This window comes from Epinephelus moara, chromosome 18 (genome assembly GCF_006386435.1).
Source record: "Epinephelus moara isolate mb chromosome 18, YSFRI_EMoa_1.0, whole genome shotgun sequence".
In the NCBI taxonomy this organism is placed as follows: Eukaryota; Metazoa; Chordata; class Actinopteri; order Perciformes; family Serranidae; genus Epinephelus; species Epinephelus moara.
The window spans coordinates 17540526-17552353 of NC_065523.1; the positions used below are offsets into that span (position 1 = coordinate 17540526).

At 39.8% G+C, this 11828-nt stretch overlaps 1 protein-coding gene across 1 annotated transcript in view; it reads right to left on the minus strand.

The window, feature by feature from the left end:
* LOC126405442 (SRC kinase signaling inhibitor 1-like) overlaps nucleotides 1–11828 on the minus strand; it is a 107046-nt gene that overhangs the window by 56562 nt on the left and 38656 nt on the right. The gene's annotated exons all lie outside the window — the stretch shown is intronic.

Below are 11828 nucleotides of genomic sequence, written 5' to 3' on the forward strand. Positions count from 1 at the left end.
GGACCACATACCTCCAAAGGTAAAGGTATTTTTTTCTTTGCAGTCACCTGCTGAACTTCAACTCAGGAAGAGAAGTTGCTGCTCATCATATGCACAGACATATGGTATGGCGAATCAGGAGGTGAGAAGGAAAAGTGGATTGGGTTTGCTTTGATGGATTTGGAAGAGGCAGGCGGTGTAGCTTTATATTTTGGGCATGTTAAACAAGTGGGTCAGAGGGAGTGGAGGGTGTAAGAGAGGCTTCAAGTCTCTCAGAATGATAAGAAAGCTGCAGATTCTGCATATGCAAACAGAGCCTCTGTAATGGCCAAATCTAAATTCACAAGCACTTCAAACATTTTGACTTTGTTTGTCATATATGCAGCCACATCTTGAGGCTACATGAGTCACTCTGTATAAATAATGTATTCAAAAAGGTATGAAAATATTCTTATGTATCATATTGAAATTTGGGAGGATGCAAATATGCATATACTTTCTGTTGTGACATAAAAAAGGTAAAGCAGCAAGTCTACAGTCATCAAATTTGTGACTCAAGTCTGACTTGAGTCCAAGTCATGAGTCTATAGTCCCCACCTCTGTTAATGAACTTCAAATTACATTACTCCATTTATTAGTTAATCATTTGGTGTTTAAAATGCCACAAAACAGTGAAAAATGGCCAATATACTTTCAGAGACTAAGGTAATGTCTTCAGATATTTTTGTTTTATTCAATTAAATGGTCCAGTGTGTAGGATTTAGGGGCATCTATGAGTAGATATGGTATATAATAATCAGAGCTACGTTTTTATTAGTGTATAATTACCTGAAAAAAGAATTGACGTTTTGTTAGCTTAGAATGAGCTGTTTATATATGGAGTGATTCCTCTTCCACAGAATCCGCCATGTTGTTTCTACAATAGCCCAGAACATCCAAAATACACATTTAAGTGTTTATTCTAGCTCAGATTTCTGTTTTGGAAATGTATGCAGAAACTGCATATTTAATTAGATACTTAATCTGCATATTTTAACAAAATCTTAAAAAAAAAAAAGTAATACAAAATTGTCTTAAGTAATCAACTGGGGAGGTTTCATGGTAATATCTTTGAGTTAAAATTTTTACCCAAGTCATCTGTAGTGTCTCCTCTGAACAATCCAAAACCAAATCTGTACTATATATGACAAAGGAAAACTGCTGATTTTCACAGTTGAGAAGCTTTGGGCATTTGCTCTTAAAAAATTGATTTATCAAAATAGTTAATAATTATTAATACTTAATTTTCATTTCCTTCTAATACTCATTTACAAAACATTTCATCTCAGATATCTATAAAAGCTAGAAAAAGCTTTGTAAAGCAGTTTCGCAGATGCAAGACAGCTTGGTATTGTGGTGCAATATGTTAATACTTATGGGTACTATTTAAAAAGTTGCTCTATGAATACTGTCTGACTCACCTCTCTGGCACATACAGTGAGTACAAGGTCTTCTCTAGCTGTGACTTGAATAGTCTCGACTTTGCACCGTTCGACGTCAGGGAGAAGAAGTGGCATCAGGGAATAAATAAACAAGGTAATAAATCGGGGAAAAAAAGATAGTGCCAGTCTAATTAAGTCCCTGAAACAGAACTTTCTGTCCAGAGCATAATGTCAAGACAACATGACTGAAGTGGTTTGCACTTCAGATATGCTCATTTTGGTTATCTAGATGACAGCAATAAATTTTCATTTCATCAGAAAAACACTGTCTTAATGAATGTGCGGCAGCCTGCCACCGAATTCCTAAAGAAAGGCGATCTTTTGTAAGCGTATAGTGTAAAATCATTTTTTTACTAAGGCTGGGTATCTTTTAAAAAATTTCTATACCAGTACCCTTAAAGTGATTCAGATACCAACTGAGTACTACATTCGATACCTATAATGTGAATGGAATGGCGTTAAGTATAGCCCTACTTTGAACGTTTGGTGGCATCTCAGCACGCTTAACAGTCAACTCCACTAAATTCACCGTGCTCCACTTCACCACCGCTGCAGGAGTGTGAGCTCTGCACCAAGGACAGTTGTCAGAGTCCGCCTGGCTGCACATATACAGTGACAAGTCTAACTGCACCATCTGGCTAACATTACCTAACAGTTATTAACGGGTTAAATGACAGAGTTGAGCCATTTCAGTGACATTTTAAGTTTGAAAGGACTGTTAAAAGGCTCTATGTTGGATGTTAGTCCCTGCTGCTAAATTAGCTCATGCTAACCAGGCAGACGTTAACTGACTGGTCGCCAGGCAGAGAGTCAAATGCAGGTATCGTTAGACTTGAGATGTTTTGATACTACTTGGAACCGGGTTATTGTGGTTGATACCTCAAAGGTATCGAGTACCAACACCCAGCCCTAATGTTTAGTAATGCCAATATGTTACTGTTTTCTTGTTTTGTTGTTATTTACTGTGATCTGTGCCTCACAGGTCTTTTAGAGTATTCCTCATCACTGTTTTTATTAATCTCTCTCCAAATGATGTGGCAATATGCACTTCTGTATCTGAAACACATCACTTGCCTGTTTATTTATACAGTGAACATACGTAGGTGGTCATTGCCTTTAGCCTCTCTGAGCGGCTCTATTGATGATTTTTTTACCTGATAATTTCATCCAAGCATCTATATTTTAGTACTTCTCTTTGGTCTGTTGTCTCATTAATATCCCATGACCATGCGGTGGCCTCTGATGTTTCATTGTTTGGTATAATTAAACCAAAATTTCAAACATCTATCCTAATTATTCTTGTGACTTCTCTTTTATTCTTCCATGTTGAATCGTGTTATTAAAGTGAACCAGCTTCTGTGATAGTGCAGTGTCCTCCCCGGAAGGTCTGTCATTATGCAGATGGTTGGGAAAGGCAAGGCAAGTCTCTTCCCTCTGATACACAGCCTAATTTACTGCAAGCATGGCAGGGCTCCTTGTGGGATGCCGGCCGTGACAGCACAGGGCAGATAGACCAGCTGAATATTAACCAGAGGAGAAGGAGGAAAGAGGTAAACTCCAGAAGAAGTGGGTGAAAACAGCAAACTGCTAATCCGGCATGTCTATTAAGGCTACAGGCAACAGGAAATAAGCCAATCAGCAAAGCCTAAAGCTGTTGGCAATTGTAACTCTATACGCTCCAGTGGGAACAGTTAAAACAAATAACCAGAAGGAGAGGGGCATGGCAGGATTATATATAACCTTCTGAAAAACCACCAATCAGGCCTCTGAAAACCCTGCAGGTCACAACTCAAGAACCAACTAAGGGGCTGCAGTTCCTCATGTATTAAACCTTAAAATGACAGCTGTGGGCCATATCACCTGCAGCCATATGAGAATAGTTAGAGAGCCGGTAAGGTTAACAGTCTGAAACCAGTTTGTGTGCTGGCTTGACTCTGATGTTACTGCTACATTCACTTTCCCTGCCACATAATTACCAATGCTGCAAAAGGACTGGCAAGTGACTCCCGTCTTATTGACTGCAAGCTGTCACACAGACCTTGAAATTTACTACCACAAATAGTAGACATTCAGATTTCAATGAGCAGCCAGCAAAAAGATGACTCTGATCTTGAAAAAAGACACATTTGTCTCTATCTCTTATCTCCCTCTTTTAGCGTTCTCACTGGTTGTGCTCGCTCTTTACTTAAAACAATGAGCCTCCAGGTAAAAAGACACATAAACCAGCAGCAGGCATGTACACTTCACTTTATTCTCTCCATTAAGGTAACGTCTGAAAGCTTCGAGGCACTGCTGTGCCAGGAGAGGAAAGTTAAAAGGGGTGAAATTGACGGCTGGGCAGCAAGAGCAAGGCATCAGAGGAAGGTCAAAGCCTACATGTCAGTGCTGCTGGACAGGCCGAGACAGTCAGAAGGCTCAAGGCTGCCTCAGGTAAAACTGACAGAGACAACTGCAAGGTGATGGGAATGCCCTCTTGATCATTAAAAGCTGTACAATAAGAAGTGACATGCCCATCTTTTCACCTATTGCTCTCCTCTGTCTATCCATCATCTGCCTCTTTTCCACCCACCAACCCTCCCTCCTTCAAACTTAGTTTCCCTGGGCAACGCTGGGGAATACTGTGGAGGCAGCCAAGTTAAAATTGCAGCAGTAATGTGGATCCAGCAAAGCACCTGTTAATACACAAAGGCACGCACTCAGACAAATCGAGCATGCTACGGCTCCACAGCAACATCTCTGGGGCCGTCTGTGGCTGGAAACAAAAATGTGTGTGTGTATTCAACTGCAAGAGATGATATATAAACGTGACAGAAGCAGGGGGGAAGGGGTAGCAGGCATAATGCACCTCTTTGTTTCACTTGTCATCCTGGTAAAAGCCGGCTGTCTTTTTCTAGAATAACAGCAATCCAGCAGCAGGTGAGAGAGCCTCTTAATTACAGCCTGTTGTTGAACCAGGTCAGTCAGCACACTACTGCCAGTGGGTGTGAAGAAGACACTCCAGCCACACCTCATTACATCAGTGCTGCTCAGTTTACCTCACTGGGAAGGCAAATGCAACCTTCAGTAAGATGCTAGATGGAGACAGGCGAAGGTAATAGACTTAAGAGATGGTAGATGGAAAATAAGATGTTTGGAGAGCATAGAGACTTCATGCCTGCCCGCATACAGAGCTACTTCAATCAGTTGCACCACCTCTGACTGTGGTGCCTGGACCTCTGATCTCCATGGGGCGCAGCATTGACTGGAAGTCACAGGTGGCAGATGCCTTAGTCAAAGACCTGCACTGCATGAAGAGGGATACAGAACAGCATAAATCAACCTTCAGTTGATTTATTTATTCTTTAAAGCACCATACCAGCGATTTTTCATGCTTAGGATTAATCATAAGAAATCAAATATATGTATATATGTAGTCTACACAATGCGCAGACATACGCTGCAGCATACCCACTAAGAAAGCTCCATGATTTCCATACACCCACTCAGAAATGCACAACAATATGTAACAACATAATTTTGTTACACAACTCTCACCTCAGCCATTTGTTTCGGGAAATATGGGGTTGAGAGATGTGACAGCAAACTGCACAAACACAGCACAACATGCAGAGAGACTCACCCATCCTTCCCCCATTCTTCCTCGCCCCACCCGCTAAGTCTGGTGCATAGTGTGTGCGTGTGTAGACGAGAAAGAGAGGGAGTGAGAGACAGTGTGAGGATGCACTGAGAGTAGATGACTGTTCACGATCACAGCAGAGAAGAAATTAACAGTTAAGTTGTCAAGTGGTAGTAAATGTGCAGTGTAGGTTCTATTTTGTCCATGAAAAAGTGCTGCTCCTCAAGACCCAAGTAAAGTCCTGTGTCTTGATTCTCAACTGTAAATAGAAGCTGTACACACATGATTCATTGTTCATCAATAGGCTTGTTGTCCTTCTCCTTAAAATGACACATATACAGCTTAGGAAGGAAAAAAAAAAATACTGGGACTAAGCCTAATGAAGTTTAAAAACGCTACCAATAGGCCTCCAATTATTTTGGATTACATTTGCGAGGAGGGCCGGTGACTGTATTGGTGGCCGTGGCCCTGTCACCTTTTGCAATCACAGTATACCCACAACAATAAAATAGATTACACTACTGCATTTACTTAGCGCCATTGTTGTGGACAGTTCAAGTAATTTCATAATGCATTAAAAAAAAGTTATTCAGGTGTATAGTTTGATTTAAAGTCTGTACTCCATTTTCTTAAAAAAATAAAATAAAATGGCCAAACTTAAACAAAAAAAAGGCAAACATGATTTTCCTTGCTATGGATAACTTATCGAAAATAAGTTTTAAGATTCTAAAAGTAGCTTTTTACATCATATAACAATAACTGGACACCAGTGGCTGCCTAAAAGGTAAGAAAAAATACACAGAACACCCTAGAAGACTTTGGTATGATTTGGAGTTTATAAAAATCTAAAGTTCACATTAGGGACGGCCAATTATTTTTTGCTAATGTAATAGTCTGCCTCCGAAGAGCGAGTTAGAGTCACTGCTCAGCGGGCAGAGAGAGACAGCAGGGGATAACTGGTGTGTAGAGCCAGCATATTTTAACATCTAACAAGGGTTTATTTCGACCAAGAGTTGGTGATTGTTGGAAAAGTGGAAAGACTAACCAGGACAGTTTTGGTGAGTTTTATTTGGTTTCTGTTGAGTTTGAGTGACGTGTGCTTTACAAGTTAACAAGGCAATAAAGCTAACCTTAGTCTTAGTTCGGTCAAAGACAGAAACCTGAATACAGATTAGAGTATTTTTCTATCTAATAAGGAAAATTTATGTTAGAATATTGCCTATCATGGCATTTTATGAGTTAATGCCAATTAAGTTATTTTTTAATCTGCATTTAATTGGCATTTAATTTTAATCTAATTGTTTTAGATTGTCTACTGATCAGAAGATTGGAGGTTCGATCCCCGGCTCCCCCAGTTGGCATCTCAAAGCACTGTTGGGTAAGATACTGAACCCCAAAATGCTCCCGATTGGCTGTTACATCAGTGTGAGTGTGTTACAAACTGGGTAGCAGGTGGCACCTTGTATGATAGCCTTGGCCACCAGTGTATGAATGTGTGTGAATGGGTGAATGTGACACGTAGTGTAAAAGTAGTGTAAAAAGTGCTTTGAGTGGTCAGACGATTAGAAAGGCACTATACAAGTGCAGTCCTTTTACCATTCACCATTGCACCTGTATGAATATATTGACAATTGCTGGTTGCTGAGCTGACGGTGACCTGTTGCAAATTGTAACATACTGCCCAACCCTAGTGCGCATAACACCAACCCACGCAAAAACATCAGAGCAATGGTTTACTGTTGAGCCACTAAGTAGCATGCAAGAAATAAATATATATAGACAAAGAATAAAACAAAGACTTAGATAAACACTGAAGTACTCATTAAATAGGTGGTGTCATGATTTAGCCACCTTCTTATTCAGCTTCCCTGTTCTAACTATTGGTCCACATGCTGTTAATATTATGGCCCATAAACCAAAGTTGGGGTGTTACACACTGAGTATGAATGACAGAGGCAGCGGATTGCAGGCCTGAGTCATCATAACATCACAACAAGGCTGCTGCTGACAATACAACCAGGGCAATGTAATAAGCTTGGGCCACGGCCACACGTATGTAAGCATCAACCATAAACACACACACACACACACACACACACACACACACAAATTCACACACATACAGAGCTTGGCACAGACCAGAAGGCAGTGCAGAAATACACAGGCCAATCAAATACTTCCTGAACTACGTGCATGTGTGCATACTAAATGACCGTCAACTCTTGTTATTGTTAATCTGATACCTTATTGATCATAGTGCTGGAAATGGGGCTTCCTGCCTGACCCGCCCACGTGGAGATCAGTGTACAGTGTCAGTTACAAAACAGCCTCTGGTGCTGATAAGTTAAATATTAAGCATCAACAGGGAGGATTCTTGCTGAAACAAAGCTCAAATCCAGGTTGTTTAATTTAAGGCAGCTCACTCTCAACACAGCACTGTCCTTTTGTCTGCAGTATTTGTACTGTAGCCACAGAGGACCTCCTGTGTGCAGAGCGAAATGAAGCAAGGCTAAAGAAACCGCAACAGGAGGGTAACATATCCTACCCAAATATTCACAACATAACACACAGAAACAATATTTAGGAAGCAAAGACACAAATATCTATCTGTACAAGTTAAAGTCATCCTGCAGCTGTCAGAGATGGAGGTACAACTTGAAGTTCCCAGTGTGCTTTCAAACTAATCTCAATGGATTCAAGCAGAGCAGCACAATGCAGCACACTGCTGCGCCAGCGAGCCAAGTGATGAAAGCAACAACAAAACAAATCATGAAAGACTGATTTTGCAGTTGGGGAACACCATCACCTGTGGTACCAACCGACTGGTTTTTCTTGTCCTCACAAAATAAACACACTGACAACAAGGGATTGTGTTTTATAAATAGAGGCATTTGTCTTGATTTGAAACAAATACTAATACTGTATTTTGATCTACTGTCAAAAATAAAAATAACCATTTTTTCCCATTGTGACATTTTTCTATTGACAAAAGGCACGGCTCAACACTAAGGGCCGAATTCACAAAGAATGAACTGCGGCCGCTGATAGCACCTTGAATTGCACTTCATTTGCACCCGCATTTTGCTCCGTCTTAACGTCCTATTCACAAAGGATATTGCGCTAATGATATACCAGCGCAAACACGCCCACAAAGTTTGGCAGCTGAGTGCAGTTTGCCCCTGATTTGCCCCTGGTTGCAATAAGCCACACAAGGCAAAGTATAAATGCTGGCTTTGCGCCAAGAACACCGTGGCAGAACAATGGCAGACTTTGTTTGGCAAAGTACTGAATATTGTATACTCTCATGTAGTGATGTCTGCTGGTTAGTCAGTCTAACAGTGTTGGATGGGTTGAGGCTGTGGATTTGACCAAGTTTGACCACTTTATCACTATTCCCTCTCACTTGTAGCTGTTTTTTCATTATCTTTTGAATTTAATATGAATTATGGAACCGTTTGTGTTCACGTTTGTTTCCCCCGTTTTGTAAAATAAATTATTGATCACGTTTGTTTCCCCCGTTTTGTAAAATAAATTATTGAAAGTTGCTTTTGAAGTGCGTGACAGAAATACGTTTTGAGAACGACCGCAGACTGTCACCTGTTCAACGCATCAGTATCTTCGGATGCCATTAAAGTAATAATGATTATAATAATAATGTCAAAATAATATTTACAGACTGATTTAACAGACGATCACTGCTGCCACAATCACTGCAAAGTCTGGGTGAGAGGCTTCCACAGAGGAGCGCCCAGTTTGCACCAGCTTTCTAAAGACGTTATTTACTTCACTCAAACTGCGCGTGTCTATTAGCGCTGGTGTTAGTGAATTAGACGTTGTTTATCAATGAGGCTCATTTGCATAGAAAGGGGCAATTTTTCCGCCAAATATATGCATATTACCTCATTTAAATATGTGCAAATAACACTGGAGCACTGAGACACAATCTGCTCGGCAGCGCAGTTACTGGAGCATTTCACCCTCTGCGCATGCTTTGTAAATTAGACGGTATCTGTTTGCTCCATTTTTACCGGTTTAGCGGCCGCAAAAGCCACGCAATCCTTTTGTGAATTCGGCCCTAAGTTTTAAAAGTGATTTCCAGGCCCGCAACCACACACAAGCTTTTAGTTGCTGAAACTGAAAATATGGTTGCCATTTTCAATTAACCTTAAATTTTGAGCAATTAACATTTAACACAAATATGTCAGCTAAAACGGCTTCTTACTGGTTTTAACAGATCACATCACATCACCCCAATCCAATCCCTCTCTTCACATGCTCTCTGTTCGTTTTAAAAGTGATTTTTTTAAGATTTTACTGATGACTTTTAAAGCTTGTCTGGGTCTAGCCCCAAGCTACATAGCAGAAAAGTTATCCCAATATGAGCCAGTTCAGAGCCTTAGGTGGTGAACTGGCAAGGTGGAGGCCTTAAGTGATCAGTGACTTCTTTTAAATCAATTCTTAAACCTGATCTTTCTCAACTTGCTTTTATGCGATGTCATCTTGTGTCTTTTTTTCTTCTTATTTGTATTTATTGATATTGAAATTTTGCACCTTACATATTTTGCATTTTCTGTCGTCTTGTTTTTGTTTGATGGACTGTTTGGCTTTCTTTTGCCTTGCGAGTATCTTGTTTCTGCTTTAGATTTGTCCATCAAAGCACTTTGTGAACTCTGATTTTAGAAGTGCTATGTAAATACAGGACACTATTGTAATCCTAGGTCACTCTTCTTTCTTCTTCTTTTTCTTCTTCCTTCCTTCTTCTTCCTTCCTTCCTTTTTGATTTTATCAAAAATTTAGCCTACATTGCATCAAAATGTTTGATTGTAAAAATATACATGCAAATTCTTGCTAAATAAATCTTCAATGTTCATGAAAAAATGACAAAATTCTAGAGTCATGGCAGATGATGTGTGGCAAATTTCAGAATTTTATTTCAAAAACTGAATTTTCGACAGCATTTTGAATTTTGCTCTAATGTGAACAATTGGAGTCAATGTAAAAATGGCAATTTTAAACATTGGTTTTTCACTTATGGAGCAAATCAATCATTGTTACAAACAAATTACCAACATCTCCATGCTGTCTAGATGCAATATGTGTATTTTCAGATAACTGAATAACTGAATAATTAACTGAATTTTTTACAGTGGTTTCAAATCTGCCTTTCCATGCACGGATGGCTACTTTCCTACACAACAGTGAATGGCTTACTCAGTTTGTGAAGCCACTGTTGAGTTGCTACTTGCCAATTAGCTCAGAGCAGTAGATGACCGTCTTAGGTTCCAGAGGTTGCAGATTCGAGCCTCAACTGGTGCAGAATCCACATTGTAATGTAAACATCTTCTTGTGCTCCAGCTTATTGCTTAAAATTGCCTGAGCGTGACTGATCACTGTGCAGCATCTTCAAGTCTTTTTTCTGCTAGAAAATCTGCCTTCATGAAAATAAACCAAACTTTGTACAAAGATCCAGTGTCAACACTTCAGTGTGAAACCATCTGAGGCTTCTCACTTTGCACATAGCTCAACTAGTTAAACAACAGTTTTTCACTTATGAATCAAATCAATCATTGTTAAAATAAGTTACCAACATCTCCATGCTGTCTAGATGCAATATGTGTATTTTCAGATTTTTGTTTCAATAACTGAATTCTTTACAGTGGTTTGAAATCTGCTTTTCCATGCATGGACGGCTGCTAAACCTGCACATCTGGTTTAGTCGATTTGTGAAGCTACACATGCGTTGTCACTGACTAATTAGCTCAGTGAGATAGAAATTGATTCTTAGACTCAGAGATTGTGAGTTCAAGCCTCAGCTGATGCAAAAGGCAGATTGTGTTGCTAAATGTCTTCCAATTCTTCTGCTTTTTGCTCAGAGTGCCTAAAAATGCCCGGACCCGACCCATCACTGCGCAGCAGCTATAATTATTCTTACTATTATGAAAATGTGACACAAAAGAATGTTTAAAAGCTTTATTACAGTAACAAAAACAAATTGTTCATCCACCCGTCAGTGGGTGTGCCAGCTCTGCAGCCATTATGTCGTTGAGCTGCCCACTTATGTTGCTTTCAGGCTCCAGCGCTGTGGTAAAATGTGCCACCTTACAGTGCTGAACTAGACGTGTCACTTATCAAGGGGTGTATTGTGCATGCTTTGCAGTATAATTCTCTGTCCAGCTAAAAGATGCCGGGATACTTCACCTCACAAGACTTCACAAATTTCCTTTTTGTTTTTTGTTCAGGTTCATCTGGCTCTTTGTCAGTTGAAATAATTTGCACATTTGTTTGTGATTTTGACGGGTGAGTTGAACTTTTCACCCCACAGTCAAACAACTCATTTGCTTCAGCATTGTCTCTAAAACAAATGCCTGTGCACACCAAGTAAACACATCAGTGTACAGTACGTGCAGCTTTGTCGCATGCAGCATATTTAAGTTTCAGTTTTGACTTTAACAACGATATTCATATATCAGTAATATAACAAATCTTAATTCTCATTTAAAACAAACCTCACGGACTGCATTTTTTCATCTGTGTAATATTGCGAAAATTAGGCCTATCCTGAGAAAAACTGGATGCAGAAAAATTGGTCCACGCTTTTGTTACCTCTAGGCTGGATTACTGTAACTCTCTATTATCAGGTAGCTCTAGTAAGTCCTTAAAAACTCTCCAGCTAATTCAGAATGCAGCAGCACGCGTACTAACAGGAACTAAGAAACGAGATCATATTTCTCCTGTTTTAGCTTCTCTGCACT